This window comes from Dipodomys ordii, unplaced genomic scaffold (genome assembly GCF_000151885.1).
Source record: "Dipodomys ordii isolate 6190 unplaced genomic scaffold, Dord_2.0 Scaffold114, whole genome shotgun sequence".
In the NCBI taxonomy this organism is placed as follows: domain Eukaryota; kingdom Metazoa; phylum Chordata; class Mammalia; order Rodentia; family Heteromyidae; genus Dipodomys; species Dipodomys ordii.
In genome coordinates this window covers 3,733,631-3,753,842 of record NW_012267330.1, presented here as the reverse complement: position 1 = coordinate 3,753,842, position 20,212 = coordinate 3,733,631, and positions in this window count along the sequence as shown.

The following is a 20,212-nucleotide window of genomic DNA, read 5'->3' as shown; positions in this document are numbered from 1 at the left end:
ATCCACACAGCACAGAGTTTCAACCATACCCCTTGACCTTGGGGAGCCTGAGTGGCTACAACTGAGCAGCTTGTATAACTCTACACGCTAGCCATTCTCTTGAGACTTTATCCATGATTTACAGATGAAACATAATATTTACATTTAGATAATTATTTCGGTAGTTTGAAGGGGAATCTTCCACCCAAATGATTCATTCAATCACTTATCAAATAAAAATATTACCAAATTCCATGTGTGTGTGTGTGTGTGTGTGTGTGTGTGTGTGTGTGTGTGTGTGTGTGTGTGTGTGTAGAAAATGGGTTCCAATAGATAAATAAATTAAAAATACTTATTTTTAATCAATTTACTGTATTGTTATTATAGAGGTGCTATACAGAGGAATTACAGTTATATGAGTCAAGTAATGAGTACATTTCTTTTCAGACTGTGTTTTCTGTTCCCTCATTCTCTCTGATTCCCTCTATCCAGTCTCCACCCAGGAGCTTTATAATTCACTTTTATCAATGTCCAGTGAGTTCCACTACTGAATGGTAGGTAGTCATATTAATGACATATTAATTTGGAGGAGGAGAATGACATACTGAAATTTCATTTAAGCTTTAAGATGCAATAGCATGGATGAACTCAAAACACAAGTTGAGAACAAATCAGAGAAGATCTGATGAGTCCCAAACAAGCAATACAAACCAATTTATTACTTAGAAATATACTTTTAAAGTAAAAAGCAAGGAACTAACACAAAATTCATCCCTGAGGGAAGGGAGAGGATGCAGCTTGTGAGAGAATACTGCTAAGTTATTTCCTCCATTAACTCATGTTGTCATAAGGTGAAATAGGTATTATCTGCATTTTATATATGATGTCACATCTTTCCATCTGTCCTGACAGATGCAAAGAATAGTCTTTTCATTTTAAGAAAGGCTCTATTCTCATACCCATATCATAGTGTTGTATGGTAAATCTAGTCAGTGAGATACAGAGAAGTGACATTTTGAGAGGTCGAATTAAAAGGCCAGTCTAAATCTGCTAGCAGAACATTGTCACAAAGACCTGCAGCCCTTTGAAAACACTTAACACTGTTAGAAAACTGAGTCATGAAAGCAGGATAAGAAAAAAAAGAGCAGAAAAACAATACCAACAACCCAAGTCAACCTTAATGGAGGGCTGAAGTAGGATGCCATGTTGACCAGAGCAGGGACAGGAGACAGGACCCAGCACACAAGGCCTGGAGTCAAAGAGTCTGCCCTTGTTGATCCTCAAATTTGGTCAGGTCAGGGGGCAGGGTCACAAGGTCAAGGCACAGGACTGACAGGTCCAGTAATCCAAGTTCCCGCCCCTACCTCTAGGAATTCAGGCATTCAGAACATTCTTGCTCAGTAAGATAAAACTGAAAATAACCATATTAGTAATTCTGAGAATATTCAGAAAAATACTTTCAATGAATATTTGGTTACTTAAGTAATCCATATATCTTCCATAATACATAGCCCTAATTTTTTTTCCAATTCAAGACTCTTTTTGGAAAACTGGCTTTACTTGGTTCATCTACCCTAAATATTTCTGAGGATCTTTATTTATTTACTTATATTTCTAATGCTGATCCTGGGGTTGAGCTCAAGGCCTGAACACTGTTCCTGAACTTTTTTACTCAAGACTAGAGCTCTACCACTTGAGCCACAGCTCTATTTCCAGCTTTTAGCTAGTAAATTGGAGATAAATGTGTCATGTACCTTCACACCCTGGCTGACTTCAAACCTTGATTTTCAGATCAAACCTCAGCATCCTGAGTAGCTAGGATTATAGACCTAAGCCACTGACACCCAGCTCAGAGAATCTCTTTGAGGTAATCAAGCCCATGAAGCTGAAGATTTGTTCTCAAACCAGACTCAACATCACACAGATTCTTCCTTGCCCTCCATACTTGGAGATGCTATGACAAATCTGTTAATATGTATTTTCCCCCAAATTTCACATGCTCCAGCCTCAGCCCCAGTGTATTTAGAGACGAGAACTCTGGGAAGTAATTAGGTCATGAGGGTAAGGCCCTCATGAATGAGGTTAGTGCCTTTATAAGAAACATGGGAGATCATTCTCTCTTTGCTGCATATGGACTGAATCCAGACACAACACCTTGATCTTAGACTTCCCAAACTCCAGAACCAAGAGAAAGTAATCCCTGTTGTTTAAGCCATCTGATCTCTCTACTGGCTCCCTGGAATCTAAGGTTAGAGGATAGATTGTAGAATGACAGTGTCACTTCTGATTCCTATCTCTGGGCTCAGTTATGTGGTGAGCAGGTAAATTGCAGTGCTATGAAAGAAAGATCACTCCATGCCCCTCCCTCTGCTTCTAGCAGCATCTTCCCTTTCTTGCCCCAAAGTTGGGACATCTTCATCCCTATCCAGGGTCTTCCAACAAAACTCAATGATCTTGATTTTATGTGGATTTATTGGAGATAAATCTACTAGACATCAATCACTCATACTCTGCTAATCCATTCTGAAAAGTTTGATAACCCAGAAAAATCTCCATCGGCATTGTTTATTTTAATGTGCTATTTCTTCTCTAACCATTTGAACATTTATTGTATTTTAGGCACTCTAGGTGACAGAGGCAGGAATAGGCACAGACAAAATATAGGAAGGAGGAGGAGGAGGAGGAGGAGGAGGAGGAGGGAGAAGAGACATTAAAATGAAATTTCTAAAAAAAAAACCTCAGTCTAGCAGGGAGAGTTTGAGAAAAGGTAGTCATGTAATTAAAGACAGAAGATATTAAACTGACAACTTTTGGAGTCCTGCTTTGGTACAGTTATAAATAATGAACAAATACATATTTATTTGAATTACGCAAAAATATTGTGTGGCTTATGAACTTGGGGACAGGGAAACCGGAGAGCTGTGGCTACTCAACATTTTGATGCCATATGGACCCTCTAAGTCTAAAGAGTAGCACTTACCAACTCTAACTCAACTGCTTCTTCCTACCAATTGACCTTAGCAGACAAACACAAAATGTGCCTGACCTTAGCTCTTGCTGCTGTGTAATTCATGACTGAAGTCAGAAGAAGGTGTTTATTATAATGGGTATAATAGTAGCATTTTTTCAGTATTGAGTACTAGATACTAAGAATGCAGTGGCCCAGCCAGAGAGTAAGGACGTGTACTAAATGCTTGTTGAACAAACCACTGTTTATGAGTTAAAATATATTCAGCATGCACTGCAGACAAGGGAAAAAAATTAATCCTGGAGAAAATAAGTCAACTTAATATCAGCAATCGAAGGAAATTACTTCTCGAACTCTTTGAGTATCATAGTGAGGCTGTTTACATTAAACCAGAGCAACTTGTCTTCCAATCTATCTCTCTAGACTTCTGTGGTTTGAATCACTGCTATGGCTGTATTTTCTGGTTGTTGTTGCTTTGTTTTGTTTTTGGGGGTGTTTGTTGTTGTTAAAGGGAAAGCGAATTGATTGGGATAATTTCACATCTTAAAAAATGTCCATTAGCATTTGACAAAGTACACAATCTTTGTACATCTTCCATCTTAAGCTGGGCACATGTTCATTTTACATTTTATTAAGAGTTATTTCATTTCTATTTATTATCCTGGATATCCAAGAGGAGATAATATTGTTATAAGGTGAATCATCCCAGAAGCCACATTTTAAAATGTAGAATATTGGAGTGAAGTAAGGAGGCCAGGTCTGGCTGGCGCCATATTGGCCACATGATGGATGATAGGGGCTGGCATCTTGTCTTCATGCTGGGGGAAGGAACCTCCTTCCCATCCCCTCCCCCATCACCTGCCTCCCAGGTAATGGGCATGCCCGGACTCCTGGAGGCAGGGGCAGGCACTTGGCTGATAGGTTACTGAATCTGTCAGTCCAGTGCCTAGGACTGGGAATTTCCTGAGGATCTGCCCCCTGCACCGACCTATTTAGGCCTGGGCCAGCCTAGCCACCAGGACTCCATGCCACTTGTGTCTCTGTGATCATGTCCTGTGTCCTGTCTCTGGGCTCATCTCCAGTCATCATGGCGTCCCAATTCAGCTCTGCACTGGAGCTGAATTGGCTTGTTGGCATTGTTCTTGTTATTTCTTTCCTCTTTAGCATGTTTCCTAGCTGTGTTATGTGCATTTGTGTGCTGCAGGCCCTTTTAACAACTGGCAGCCTGCAGCCTGTTAACTGGATAATAAAGAGTCCAATATTCTATATTTTAAAGTGTGGCTTCTGGGATGATTTACCTTACAACAGGAGTCTTTATTATACAGTTAACAGGCTGCAGGCTGCCAGTTGTTACAAGGGCCTGCAGGACACAAATGCACATAACACAGCTAGGAAACATGCTAAATAGGAAAGAAATAACAAGAACAATACCAACAAGCCAATTCAGCTCCAGTGCAGAGCTGAATTGGGACTCCATGATGACTGGAGACGAGCCTGGAGACCCACCTGGCATGGCCCGGCTGCTAGGCTGGTCTGGGCCCAGCACAGGGGCCACATGTCCTTCCACATCTGAGTGATTATCAACAACTAGATCAGTAATTAGTGCATTTACTAATTAACTGAACATTCGTTTCTGTAGTTTAATATGATGTCAAAGGATGATTTTTAATGTTTTATTTACTGTACATATTTGAATTATAGTGCAGGAAAAAATGTTAAAATGAATTTCAAAAGCTCTCCTATCTACTGGGTAATAGTTAATTGTCTTACAACTGGAAATATCTAGTTTATATTCCCCTCTCTCTCTCTCTCTCTCTCTCTCTCTCTCTCTCTCTGTGTGTGTGTGTGTGTGTGTGTGTGTGTGTGTGTGTGTGTGTATGCACCTGTTCACTGGGGCTTGAACTCTGGGCTTCACACCTTTGCCTGGCTTTTCACTAAAGGATGAGGAGGAACATCTACCATTTGAGGAACATCTCCATTTCTGGCTTTTGCTGATTAATTGGAGGTAAGAGTTTCACAGTCTTTTCTGCCCATGGTGGCACTGAACTGCAGTCCTCAGAGCTCTCATCCTCTTAAGTAGCTAGGATTACAGGTGTGAGCCACTGGTGCCCAGCTAGTTCATATTCTCATAGAAAAAAGATGTTTTCCTTGGTGTCAGTTTACTGCAAGTTAATATCTACCCATATAGATTTAAAATGGCCTGTTAACATCATCTCTGTATAGAGTGAAGCAATTTCTGGAGCCTTTAGCCTTTTACTGAAAGTGTAATCAGAAATCTCATTTGCCTTTCAAAGACTTAAATTTTTCTTTTCTCTTTGTTGGTGGTGGGGCTTGAACTCAAGGCCTGGGTGCTGTCTCTGAGCTTTTTGGCTCAGGCTAATGCTCTACCACTTGGAGCCACAGCATCACTTCCAGGTTTCTGGTGGTTAATTGGAACTAACCATCTCAAGGACTTTCCTACCTGAGCTGGCTTCAAACTGTGATCCTCAGATCTCAGCCTCTTCAGTAGCTAGGATAACAGGCATGAGCCACTGGTGCCCAGCCTAAATTTTTCTTTATACTAACTAAAGCTATAATTGTGTCTCAAAAACACGTATAGAAAGTAGAATTTTCAGAAAGAAATTCCATCTTTTATGACTTTGCTTAATGGATTTTAATACATAAACAGAATAAGGCAAACATACATTTTAATTGTCATGATAAGAATTTTTAATCCTTAATTTTAAGAGTCATGAAAGATTATAATAATAAAGTAAGAAGGTCAGGTCTGGCCGGTGCCATATTGGCCACATGATGGCTGGTAGGGGCTGGCATCTTGTCTTCATGCTGGGGGAAGGAACCTCCTCCAATCCAAGCAGGAAAGTCCATGAGATACTTTATCTCCAATAAACTACTCAGGAAAAGCCAAAGTGGCTCTGTAGCTCAAGTGGTAGAGCACCAGCCTTGAGCAAAAGAAGCTCAGAGACGGTGCCCAAGCTCTGAGTTCAAGCTCCAGGAAAAACGAAGATACATTTGGAATGAGACTGGAAGTTTAGTGAAAAGTTCAATAAATACAAGCTCCATAAAAAAATAAAAACAAAAAAAATTACCTCAGTCAGCTTGACTATGTAATATTCAATGGGGTCACAGTCAATTGCCTTTGCCATAAAGATTCCCAACCCTACATAGAACAAAATCTCACCAGATTGACCCGAAGTGGACCCTGAGATGCTTACACAGGCTGGAGATATGAAGAAGAGGACATATAGAAGGTCACTAAGCCAGCAGCCCTCAATGCAAAAATCTCTCTGTAAAATAATACCCAGTATATGCACCAAAGAAAGGGAGCAGTAAATATGAGTTGAATGAATGAGCCAATGAACAGCCTGATGGCCATCGTCAGAATTGAGAGTTGTGGTCTGGAGTTTACACACCATGCAGTGTAGTCTGCAAGATGGGAGGAAAGGAAGAGATGCTTCATACAACTACCCATGACGGCGAGTTCCCAAGATAACTGTGCCAGCACAAAGAAATGTACACCAAAGGACCACTAGATTTAGTATCGCTCTTGGTGCTCATATTTTTCCTGTGGAAGCAGATTTAAAGTATGGCAATGATGGTGGTAAGATCTCTGAAAAGTTTTGGTATTTTATAAAGAATGTCTTGCTCAACAAACTTGGACTTACAATATTTCTGCAAATATGCCGAGTCCCATTCTGGTTCTCTCCTTCTGACTATACCTACTCTGCACAATGACATCAGTCCACAGGTCTCCAAGACTTCACCTGGTTTTTAGGGTTTTTTTTCCATGGCTCAGAGCAGGGTATATCTGTTGTCCTATCTACTAATTCACTCCTTGTTTCCTCTGGTGAATTTATTTTATTCGTTGAGTTCTCCTAGTGAGTTTTTTAAATATATATCACTAGTATGTTTTTCAGCTCTAAAAAAGTCTATTTTGTTCTCTTTGTCTCATTTGTTGCTGAGACTTTTTGTTTTAACTTTTGTTTTAAGATCATCTCAAGTCCTTGTTAGATAATAGCACAACATCCCTATTGGTATTCCTTGAATTTCTGTATAGATTTTTGGATTTGCTTGTCAATTTCTGCACAGCTGGAATCTGGGAGAGACTGTGTTGTATTGAATCTATAGCTCAGTTAAGGGAACACTGCCATTTTCTTTCCTTCATGACACTTGGCTTCACTATGCAGCCAAGGCTGGCCTTGAACTCACAATCTTCTTATCTTCCTGATTCAGTTTCTCTAACACTAGGACTACAGGCATATACCACTATACAGAAATGAGTATTCCAATCTTAACAATATTTAGTCTTCTGATTCATGAACATGAAATAGTTTTCAGTTTATTTACATCTAATTTCCTTCAACTATACTTTGTAGTTTGAAAAGTATAAAGTTTATTCCTAAGTATTGTATTTTATGATGTTATTATAAATGGAATTCCTTTCTTAAAGAATGTGGTAAAATATATGTAGCAAGTTTTACCAGCTAAGCTAATTTAAGTGTGTGGTCCAATGGCATTAGTACCTTTACATTGTATATATACACAGCTCTAGAACTTTCCATCATCCCCAACAAAAGCTCTGTGCCAATTTCCTACCACCCTATAGCTCCTTGTAACCACTTTCCTACCATCTCTATATGCATTTTATTATTTTGCCTCCTATGTATAAATATAGTCATACAACACGTGTCCCTTTGTATGTGAGCTATTTAATCTAGCACAGTTTCTTCAAAGGCTTACTTGTATTATAGTATGTACCACATTTATTTCATTTTTAATATTTCTTAGTATTCTATTATATATTACATTCTACCTTTAGATTATAGATCTCATGAAAGAGGAGAGGCAAGTATGTATTCAGCCTACCATCACGAGACAAAAGCCTAGTAATAAAACTTGTGATGAGTGCTTGACAGATGCTGTCTTAGCATTTGTGAAGTTCAATTGAACTCAATTCATTGTATTGGGACTTTAGACAATATATTGGGTTCCATATAGTACTGATTTAAGTTTTTCAAATTTACAAAATTGGAATATCATTTGATTTGCTTTTCATGCAACTCAAAGAATCTGAATGCATTTTGTAAATGTTCATTTTACTAATGCATATACTAATGCATATACTTAGATTTCAATTATATATGTATACTTATACATATACCACCTACATATTATCTCTACATGTGTATGTATATAAACAACTGTATTGACACATATCCAAAATTGTAACAGGATTGAATGGACAGAAGTTCTCATTTTAATACAAATTTTTAATTTTTAAGTAGTAATAAAATGTCAACATGTAAATTTTCATATTCAGAGAGATTTGTTTGGCTTTTCCTTATTATAAACTTAAGAGATTTGGGATATATGTTTTCAAGGATCTTTGTTTTAGTTCAGAATTGTCTTAACAATGAAAACCCTTGAGAACAGTCACAGATAGTTTAATCAATGTTCCTGCTCTAAGCTGAATCTTTAAACCTTTAGCAGAAATATGAATGTTTCCATTTTTCAGTAGGACCTTTCCATTCTTACTGCACTCTTGGGAAAACTTTTTTTTACATCTGACCTGCACTAATTTGAGTTTATCTCCTTTCTTTTGTCCCCTGACATTTTTTAAGGAAACGAGAATGTCCTGGAAGTATTCACATAATCACCCCCAAGAAGTTATTACTCCATTGTCTGACTTTTGAAAAATGCCAAGAGCTATTATGGTTAAAGTTGAATATTGCCATAGAATGATAATTAATTTGATCTTTAACTGTTCAGCTTTATCTCCCTGCATAGAGAAGCAATGAAATGTAAGTGGTGCACTGGATACCGATATGGGTTTTAGTGCTGGTCAGATTGAGGGATCCTTCCTCAATAATGCGTTTAGCCTTCCTAAGTCTGTTTCACAAAACGCGAAGCTCAGGAACTGTCATTCCTATGCTATTATTCTTCATATTTATTCCCGAATTCATCAATTGCTGACTGATGTCTTGCTGTTTCAGAGGAAAGCTTAAGTTCATTGTTGTGTCTATATTTCTATTATGGTGCTTGCTTAATCCGATTATGAAGATTTGAAGAAGAAAAGCTACAGGCAAATTTCAAAAGGAAAACACAATATGATACTAGCCTATATCCTTTCCATAGGCAGTGCTTCTTTCTCCTTTTTGAATATCAAAAGATGAATAGACTAGATTCTGTCTACCTTTTTATCAGAGAAATGGGACCCCAGCCATTGCTTCCTTTTACATTTCTGTGTTGAAGTGAACTGAAGACTCTTCTAGGTCTGGTTTCAGCACTCCATGCCTGTACTTCCTCTTCAATAGTGAGGATAGGAGGGAGGGAGAGAGAAAGAGAGAGAGAGAGAGAGAGAGAGAGAGAGTTGTAACCCAGAGGCACTAAACAGGATCCTGATATCCCTCTCCATGTGTAGCAGAGTCCAATGCATGGCACATTGTGAAATAAGAAAGACATATTTTTATTACATTAAATCACTAGAATTTCTAGGAATCATTCATTGCAGTAGCCATAATACTTGTTCTGACTGATGTACTATTAGCATACTTTCTTCTTCATCAAGATGGAGTTTCATTCAGTCCATTTTGGACATAAACCTGGACTGAAGAATTCTGAGAGTATTATTAGGTTTTGTGTTCAGCAATTTATTTCCTTGGTATCCTGTCCTCTTTCCTGTTTTTCCCAATGTTGTGTCTGAGTGATTGTTAAGATGTTTATAATTCCAATGAAAAAGCAGCATGTAGGGGCTAGTTCAGATTGGAATCTGGGCAGGTGAATTTTAGGATAATCTCATATGGAAAAAAATATGATTTGCACTCTCTGGCAGATTTAAAGGGTTCCAGTCCCCCTGCCATTCTGTGAGGGTCTTGATTTTCATTGAAAATGTCAGGCTGATGACTTAGCTTATTTTCACTGCTAAGGTACTTTCTGACGTATGTATTAAACATCTCAGAAGATTTGTCATCCCTCTATTTATTGCTCTTATCAAATGCAAAACCTAGGAGTGGCATACCCCACCCTTGTTTCTCTTCTCCATATGTTCACAGTCCTCTGGAGGAAAGCCAGCTCTCTCCACACTTGGAACTCCATCATTCCCATCATTCCACCAGCCATCTATCACCAGAGCTGCAAAACTTTCCTATCCTCAATCCACTTCTAAGATTATTCTTGGGACACAAAGTTTGAATAAGAAAAGAAGAATCTTTAAGCAATGAAATATTAGTAAGTAGAATATTAATAGTAAAATATTAATACTAGAAGAGGGCTGACCTCATTGCTAACTTCCCACTGCATCTTGGTCTCTATAATTGAAGCATCTTGGTTCTATATATGGAACACAGCTTTCTTCATTCCTTCTAAAGCAGAGAATTCAAATTCACAATGATAGGTCATTGGGAACAATAGAAAATAAAGATTTCATCTATTCATCCTCAAAATTTAGTTCAAACTTTGTCCTTGAATTAATAGGTTTTTTGGTGAGTGGCAAAACTCCAAGTCTAATAGGAGCAGAGAAGTTTGGTTGGTTCCACTTTCGGCAATGGCAAATTTCTTGTCCATTATTTGCTTAGCTTCCATTTTGCAGAACACTTCTTTAAGTCTTTGCATTCTGATGCAGCATCTGTTTTATGGCATTTATTTGAGTTTTTGGTTTTGTTTTGTGTGGCAATACTGGAGTTTGAACTCAGGGCCTTGTGCTTGCTAGGCTGGTGATCTACCACTCAAGCTACACCTCTAGCTCTTTTGGGTTTTGCTATTTTTCAGATAGCTTTTCAAATAGTTGCCAGGGGCTGGCTTCTGAGTGCCATCCATCCTCCTACATATGCCTCCCATGGAATCTGGACTGTAGTCATGAGTGAGCACACATAGACTGGTTGTTGAGAACATCATGCTAACTTTTGTCCAGGCCAGTCCGAAACCATGCTCTTTCCAGTCTGCCTCAAGAGTAGTTGGATTTCCAGGCATGGGCCACTATACTCACACCTTATTTGTAGCATCTTCCCATGGTTTTTGTATGTATCAAGATTTCACTCATTTTCTCTGATGGAAAGAAAATCATTAAATATTGGAAATAACATTACAGCATAGTGCCAAAGGTATTTTTATCACAGCTTATCTTTCACTTTGTTTTGGCTTAAGGCTGACACTGTTTATTTTTTGTTTATTTACTTTTGTAGTACTGGGGTTTACTCAGAGCTTTCTAGACAAGAAGTCTACTGCTAAACCATATTTCCTTTTCTGCTGCTTATTTTTGAGATAGGATCTCACTTCCTTCCCAAGCACGCACCTGGACCACCTAATTTAGATTTTCCATAATTGTTTACACCATGATGCCCAACTTCTTTGGGTGAGATGGAATTGCATGGACTTTCCTGTCCAGGCTGGTCTAGAATTGTGATTCTCTCTATCTCAGCCAGGTGTGCATCACTGTGCCCAACTACAGGTTGAAGAGAGATCTCCTGAATCTTTCTGACTAGGCTGGCCTTGAACCTCAATCATCCCTTTCTCAGACTCCTGAGTAGCCAGGATTGATATGATATTCTTACCACTGAAAACTGGCAGGAGTTTGTCCCTAACATGATTTTCCCCAGTTGTCAAGTTCATTGAGGAGATTGCTGAAACTTGTCACATCTTTGAAGAGATAGACACCATCTGTGTTGCTCTTACCAGCATCACGGAGAAATTCCCCATCCCTTCTTCCTTAGCTCCTAAAATTGCTCCTCTGTCTCCAAGGCAGCATATGCTGTACTCTCTCCAATGTGTTGGGAAGGTACACTCAATGGTTGCACATGAGCATAGCTGTCATTCTCACTGTTTCCTTAAACATAAAATTACAGAGGGTACTATGGCAGACTGTGATTAGCACAGTCTCTCCAGTCTATGTAATAATTCCCAAATAACTTAAACAACAACTCTGTTCCTAAAGTGTAGATTTTCTGTATTATCATAGTCAAAAATCAGTTGGGAACTAGTAGCTCATACCTTTAATCCTAGCTACTCAGGAGGCTGAGCTCTTAGGATCGAGGTTCAAAGCCAGCCCAGGCTGGCTTATCTCCAGTTAACTACCCACACAGCCAGAAGTAGAGCTGTGATTCAAGTGGTAGAGGGCTAGCCTTGAGCAAAAAAGCTCAGGGACAGCACCCAGGACCTGAGTTCAAGTCCCAGAACTCATTCATTATCTCTCTGCCTCTCTGTCTCTCTGAGTCTGAATCTCTCTGTTTCTGTCTCTGTCTGTCTGTCTCTGTCTCTCTGTCTCTCTCTCTCACACACACACACACAGAGCAAGCACTTTCTTACACTATGCAGCATCAGCTGAAGATGGACATGCTCCCTGGTACCCACTTGTTGAGCAGGATTCAGCTACAAACCATTGCTGAGTGTGTTCTTTGTTTTATTTTTGTTTGGGGGGGGCTTTTTGAGAGGCAATACTGAGGTTTGAATTTAGGGCTTTGTACATGCCTTGACCACGTGAGCCTACCCTAAACTTCTAGAAATGTCTTTAAATGTAGATTTTTGCCAGTCAAAATAATTTTGCAAGCTGGTTTTCTCAGCATTAGCTATAAAAAAAATGTGTCCCTAGTCTGGTTTTGCAAAAAAGAAAGCTTGAGGCCTCTTGACTTCTTTCAGGGACACAGGCTATTTCCTACTCGACAAATTCTGCTAAACACACAAATATACCTAGGCAAAATCTCAAGAAAAATAAAGGACTGGAGCAAAAAGATGTACAATAAAACAAGTTCCATCTTAGACAGGCATTGTTGCTCCTGTTTCCATCTTGCTTTTCTACTGTTTCTACATAGTGAACACAACTGTGGGTTAAGTCACTTTTCCCAGCTCTTGCAAACTCTCCTACTGGATGATAAATGCTTCTGTTTATGGGGTTTGTCACATCTTATTCAGAAAACAAGTACATTTTCAGATCAGCCAGGGAAATCCTCCAAACACAAAGTCAGAGATGTCAGGACAACCACATCAGAACATATATCTTTGACAAACATCTGAACTCTAAGAAATGTTCTTATAACAAAAAACAAATGATCTCATAACACCTAGATAGATGCTGTAACACCTTATAACACCTAAAATAGATGTTATGCCTTTTTTGTGAGATAGAAGTGGAACATTTTCCTTCTAAATCAATTATTTTATTTATTTTGTCAGTCAGGGGGGCTGAACGCTGGGCCTGGGCACTATCTCTTAGCTCTTCAACTCAAAGCTAGTACCCTACCACTTGAGCCACAGCGCCACTCTGGCTTTTTTTCTGCCTATGTGGTGCTGAGGAATCGAACCCAGGGCCTCATGTATGTAAGGCAAGCACTCTACCAATGAACCAACTACCCAGCCCTATATCATTTTTTTAAACAGTTGATAGAAAGTATAACGTTTTCTACAAAATTTAGTCTGCTTATGTGAAAATGAAGACATGCTTAGAAAGAAGAGTCTTTAATTTTTTTGTTTAAAAAATTATTTTCTTGTAAAGATGCTGTTATAGATAGGTTACAGTTACATGTAAGGTAATGAACACATTTCTTATCTGACATTGTTACCCCCTCCTTTGTTTTTCTCCTACTATCCTTTCCCTCTCTACCTCCTCCACTCCTCCCCCCGCCTAAGTTATATGGTTCATTTCCAACATAGTGTCTTGTGAGTATCATTGTTGCGATGGGTCATCCTGTGTCCTTGTTTTAGCATTTTGTTATTTCCCCGTCCCTTCCCCAAACTAGATAAATGTATATACAAGATACAAGGTACCAACATCAAATACAGTGACAACAGGGATATACCATAGGAGGAAGAACATACAAAAGAAACAAAGAAAAAAATCACATAGTACATTAAAAATAACAACAACAAAGGAAACCCTCTTGTGTCCATATCTTGGGGTTCATTTTGCTTAGCATCATCTTATATGGTCATATGTGCATAGCTGTTGAGCTTTTCTGCTCATCTGACAAGATTATCCTAATACCTTAACCACTGTTATCAAAATCTTCTGAATATATTTTTAAGATTTGTTGATTCAAACTATTATTTTTTCATTTATCACCTATGCATTTATTCATTCATTTAATGGTACTGGAGATTGAACTGAAAGCCTTATGAGTGGGCAAGTGACTTACAACTACAGCCATGTTCAAGTTCTTCTGCTTTAAACTTTTTAAAGAGGGTCTTGTGGGGGTCGATTGCCTGAGGCAATCTCTCACCATAATCCTCCTACCCCCACCTCTATAGTAATTGGGATTACAGGTGTAGCACTATGCATGTCCTGTTTTTGAGATTGGTCTTGCTCATTTTTGTCTGGGGTGCCTTCAAACTGTGCTTCTCCTGTGTCTGCTTCTGAAGGTGTCTTTATATTACAAGACTGTAGCTTTTTTTTTTTTTTTGTCAGTTATGGGGCCTGAACTCTGGGCCTGGGTGCTGTCCCTCAGCTCTTCAGATCAAGGCTAGTGCTCTACCACTAGAGCCATAATGCCACTTTCAGCTTTTTCTGCTTATGTGGTGCTGAGGAATTGAATCCAGGGCCTCATGCATGCGAGGCAAGCACTCTACCACTGAGCCACCTTCCCAGCCCAAGTCTGCAGCTTTTTTAAGCCTGACTACAAAGAGGAAAAGAAAGTCATCAATGTTCATTCAACTAGACATGAGAGTACAAATAAACAACTCTTCCTGAAGACCTTACTAAGTAGTAGATCTCTACTATGAGTACTTCTTTCCCTTTCTTCCTTCTTTCCCATCTTCCTCCTTTCCTTCCTTCCTTCCCATCTTCCTGCCTCCCTTCCCATCTTCCTGCCTCCCTTCCTTCCAATCTTTCTTCTTTATCTTTCTCTCTTCCTTCCTTCCTTTTTCCCCTCCTCCCTTCTTTCGTTCCCTTTTTATCCTTCTTCTTGACAACTTTTTTTTGCCAGTCCTGGGGCTTGAACTCAAGGCCTGGATGCTGTCCCTGAGTTGCTTTTGCTCAAGGCTAGCACTCTACCACTTGAGCCACAGCACCACTTCTGGCTTTTACTGCTTATGTGGTGCTGAAGAATCAAACCCAGGGCCTCATGAATGCAAGGCAAGCACTCTATCACTGAGCCACCTTCCTAGCCCTCTTCTTGACAATTTATTCATGCATTCAACTAGTCTTTATGAGTCCCTTCCTAAAGCCCTTCCAGATCCTAACAAATATCAACAAAAACTGCCACCTTCTTGGAGCTTTGACACTTTCTTGAAGCTTCAACTATATTGAGAAGGTTAAAAAAAAAAAAGACTAAATGGGGGGGAGAGAAGAGGAAGGAAGGAAGAAGAAAGAAAGAGAGGGGGAGGGAGGGAGGAATGGAAAGAAAGAAATGGAAAGAAAGAACAAAATTTCTCTGAGTAGTGGTGACACTAGAGGTTTCCTGGTTGGAAAGATATTTAAGTTGAATCTTTTATTTTTTTATTTCTATTTTTTTATTTTTGGGGGGGGGTCCAGTCATGGGGCCTGAACTCTGGGCCTGGGCACTGTCCCTCAGCTCTTCAGCGCTCTACCACTTGAGCCACAGTGCCACTTCCGGCTTTTTTTCTTTTTGCTTGTGTGGTGCTGAGGAATCGAACCCAGGGCCTCATGCATGCAAGGCAAGTGCTCTAGCATGGAGCCACCTTCCCAGCCCTATTTTTATTTTTATTATAACAGTGATGTACAGAAGGGTTACAGTTACAAAAATAAGGCAATGAATACATTTCTTTTGAACAGTTCTACCCAGTTCCTCATTTTCTATTTTCCCTCCCTCCCCAACTCCCTTCCCCCCCTCAAGTTGTAAAGTTCATTTCCAACACAGTAACTAGTGAGTATCACCATTGTATTGGTTCACTCTTTGTCCCACTGTTTCTGGGATTTCCCCTTCTCTTCCTCAAATCAGACAAACATATATACAAGACAAAGAGTATCAAAATCAGAAATCATGACCACAGGGAATAAACAAGAGGGGAAAGAAGTAAAAGACAAAAGAAATAACTGCAAACAGTATAAGGCTGAGGACCAATGGAATAGAATCAGTGCCCTAGAAATGAACCCACAGACCTATAGCCATCTAATCTTTCATAAGGGAGCCAAAAACACAGGATGGAAGAAAGACAGCCTCTTCAACATATGGTGCTGGCAGAATTGGCTATACACGTGTAGAAAACTGAAGTTAGATCCTTATAGATCTCCATTCACCAGAATTAACTCCAAATGGATCAATGTAAGATCAGATACTGTGAAAATATTACAGTAGGGGACTAAATAAAGATCCAGAAACACAATAAACCAAAGAAAGGCTGGATAAATGGGATTGCATTAAACTGCAGACTTTCTGCCTGGCAAAGGACATAGCTAGCAAGATAAATAGAAAGCCCACAGATTGGGAGATCTCCACTAGCTATGCAACAGACAAGAGCCTTGTATCTAAACTATACTCAGAACTCAAACAATTAACCCCCCCTCCAAAACAAATCCTTAAAGAAACAACCACCCCATTAATAATTCGGCTAAAGAATTAAAATGAGCCGAGCACTGGTGGCTCACGCCTGTAATACTAACTACTCAGGAGGCTGAGATCTGAGGATCATAGTTCAAAGCCAGCCCACAAAGGAAGGCCTGTGAGACTCGTACCTCCAGTTAACCATCAGAAAACCAGAAGTGTTGCTGTGGCTCAAACAGTAGAAAGCTAGCCTTGAGCTGAAGAGCTGAGGGACAGCACCCAAGCCCAGAGTCCAAGCCCCACGACTGACCAAGAAAAAGAAAAAAAAAAAAGCAAAAAAGAGACTTCTGAGACTTCTCAGAATCATTTTTGTTATTGTACAAAATAATAGCTTTCTCTTTTTAACACATATTTTTTAATTTTGTAGGATATACATTGAATTCCTTCTTCTCTTCATGGATGAATTATTTACTAATACCCTCCCTCTTTATGCTCTTGACAAATTTTAGCCTGATGCATATTTTGTCCAATATGCTCATGGCTTCTCCTGCTTTCTTCCCCCTTTGCTTACTTGTTACATTGTTTTCCATCCTATCACTTTGGACCTGTGTGTCTTTAGCAGTGAGCTGTGCCTCTTATTTACAACAAACAGTTGAACATTGTTTCTGATCCATTTGGTCCATCTGAATCTTTTAATTGGAGAATTAAGGCCATTTATAGAGTTATTATTGAGAGATATTTTCTGATTCTTATATTTTTTGTTTGATTCTACTATTATTACTTTGTTTTTATTTCATCATTATTCAACTTGGGGTTTGCTGATTTATTGATTCCATACAAATTCTTACGGTTTCATCTGTTACATGTTCAACTTAAGACAGTGTTTCTCTATAAGTAGGCCTGTGGATTTGGAGCATATGGCACAGTCTTCAAACTGTTCCAGGCAGATGAGCAGAGGACTCCCTCCACCCCTGGTTGGATGTCTGTGAGGGCTCAAGTCTCTCTGCCAAAGGTGCTTTTTCATGAGAAATCAATTCCTGCACAGAAGATGCCTTCTGCCGGTGTGTCTGACTCTCTGGAAGTGTTCCAAGTGGTTAAGACAATACACTTTGCTCTGGCTGGGCAAGGTGCACAACTCCACTTGATCCCATTGCCTTGGCCTATACAGTCTGTGTCAGCATAGATAGCTTGAGTTTCTATTTTTTTTCTTCAAGAGGTTTCATAACTGGCATTTTAAAAGTGAAAGTATACATTGAAAAAGTACATTTATATCACAAAGCATTGGCCACATAATAATTGCAAATGCATTTGCTGGAATGTGTACAGGCGTTTCTATTCTTGACTTGAGCTCAGAGTTTGTGCTGTCGCTCTGCTTTGCTGCCACCACAGGAGCCAGCATGCACAGCTCTGCTGTTGCGCAGTTGGGTTCCTGCAGACACCATCCATCCACGTAGGTACCATTGGGGAATCTAAAGCAACTAGCTAAAGCAGTGAAGGCAAGTCTTCAGGGTTTGCAGATACATATGCCAGATACCTTTTCTGTGTCTATGTGAAGTGCAACATATTGATCTCCCTCACTACGTGCCTTCTATTTTGGTAGTGCCAGCTGATGGTACCTGTGGGCTTCCAAAGGCTGCCTGCACTCTTTGTTGTGGCTCCACTGATGAGGATTCTTCCCCTTCCCTCTGGTTTTGCTCAGCACTCTGATAAAATTTGTTTCTTCTATAAATCTAAAGCACGGCATTTCTGGACTTCCTCTGAGTCTGCCCACTGCCCCCTTCTGCAGTCCCTTGCTTCCTTCTCCTCACTGTCCTTCTGTCTCTGAACCGTGAATCTTATGATTTTGCTTCAGATTCATGGAAACCTTGGAAAGTGCTAAGTGTCTCTAATTCCCTATCTTAACTGTCTCCCTAAACTTAATTCTAATAATTCTAATTCTAATAAATTCAGCTAGGGAAAAACATGGGGAAGGAAACAGAGGGAAGTCATTTCAGCATGAGGTGACAGACACACAGATGGTACAGCACATGTGTGGCATGTCTGTGGTGCTGTGAGTACTTGGTGTTAGTAGAAGCAGCAAGAGGAGGGAGGCCAGAGGCTTGTCAGTATACACACCAACAAGGCTGGTCTTTGTAGAGCCAATATTGGGGAAGGACAGAGGAAATTAGAAAGAAAAGTGACAAGACATGATTTCCAAGTTCTGTTCCTGTGAAATACTTTTATGTATTGGAACCACAAAGACTACAGAATCCCATGGGAAGTGCCATACTGCTATGTATGAGTCTAATTCCTTCACTTATCTTTTCTACTTTGGACCTGTTCAACCATCCACTGTTAGGTTCCAGCAAGTTGTTTCATAGCAGCAAAGCCCTGTGAGGAACAAAAAAACTCTGAGTCTCTTCAGCCCACTGCAGGTCATGCAACAATTCTATATTTACAAGGAAACAGAATCAACTCTGCTTCTCAAGAACTATTGTTAATCAAACCCAAGAAACCTTCTCGTTGAAACATGAGCCCATCTCGCTATATGCAAAACATTGCAAGCATCTCTGTTTAGTCCAATTACTCTAAAACCTTTACATTTTTTAAAAAATGAGCATTTGTTTCCTTCAGCAAATTTTACATATGGTTTCTTCATTACAGTTTCATCTCTACGGAAATACTTAGTCTTGTTCCTGCCTACAAGCTAAATAAGGTGTATGTTGTTTGCCTGTTACAGAGCTTGGGGAAATAGGTATATAAGGTAGTGTATATACACATACACACACACATGTGTATATTCATTCGCGTATGTGACTTGGTGCTGCTGTGAATCAGGAACATGAACTTCTGCATGTGCCTCCGTATGTATTCAGGATAGCCTTTCTTTCCTCCACAGCCCTAACACAATTTTTAAATCCATTCTCAAACTATTTCTCTTGATTCTCCCAGTCCTCCTGTGACCAGTCATTAAAATTAGTAAAACCAGTTTCTTTATCCTAATGCTATTAGGATACATTATACGGTATATTATCCTAATGTTTTCTACATATGTTTAATCAAAAGGAATGTTTTCACAGAGCTGTAATTAAAATTTAATTTCATAGATGTTTTCTAAATTATTAGTTTTCAGTATAACTTCAGCATAATTAGTACATTAGTACATTCTAGAATGAGACTGTGTAATCGATGATCTCTGCTATCAGTGACAATTAGGTCACTTTGTTTTCACTATTAAAATTACATGTGACAAATGTACCTCAGGCAGTCTGTTTCTGTCTGTCTGTCTCTCTTTCTACCTCTCATACTAGAACTAAGTAAGTGTTCTACCACTGAGACACTTCCAGCCTTGTTTTTTGCGGATTACTTTTGATTCAGGGTCTGGACTACAGTCAAAATTATCTGAGGGTCCTGTCACTGCTGAGATGACCACACATGCTAGAGTTCAGCTTCCCTCTGTTGACAGAATTGTGCAGGGAACAAAGTTCCCCCCAGTCTCAGCCTCCCATGTAATTTAAAATGACAGGCACAGACTACTGCACCTAGCTGTAGGTTGCAAAGTCTCATAAACTTTTTTGTTCTGGATGGCTTTGAAGTTCCATTCTCCCATTCTAAGCTTCAAGTACGGAGCCTATCTTTGGATGAAATACCTAATTCCCAAGAGCATACTTACTCTACTATCCAAAATACTTTTACTTGTCTATTCTTTTTTAAATAGCACATAGAGATTATACATACCTATGAAGCCCCAATTGACATTTCAGTATTTGTATGTATTGCTTAATGTTAAATCAGGGATCTGGTGTATCTATTATTTTAAACAATTATCATCTCCCTGTAGTAACAACAACGAATATCC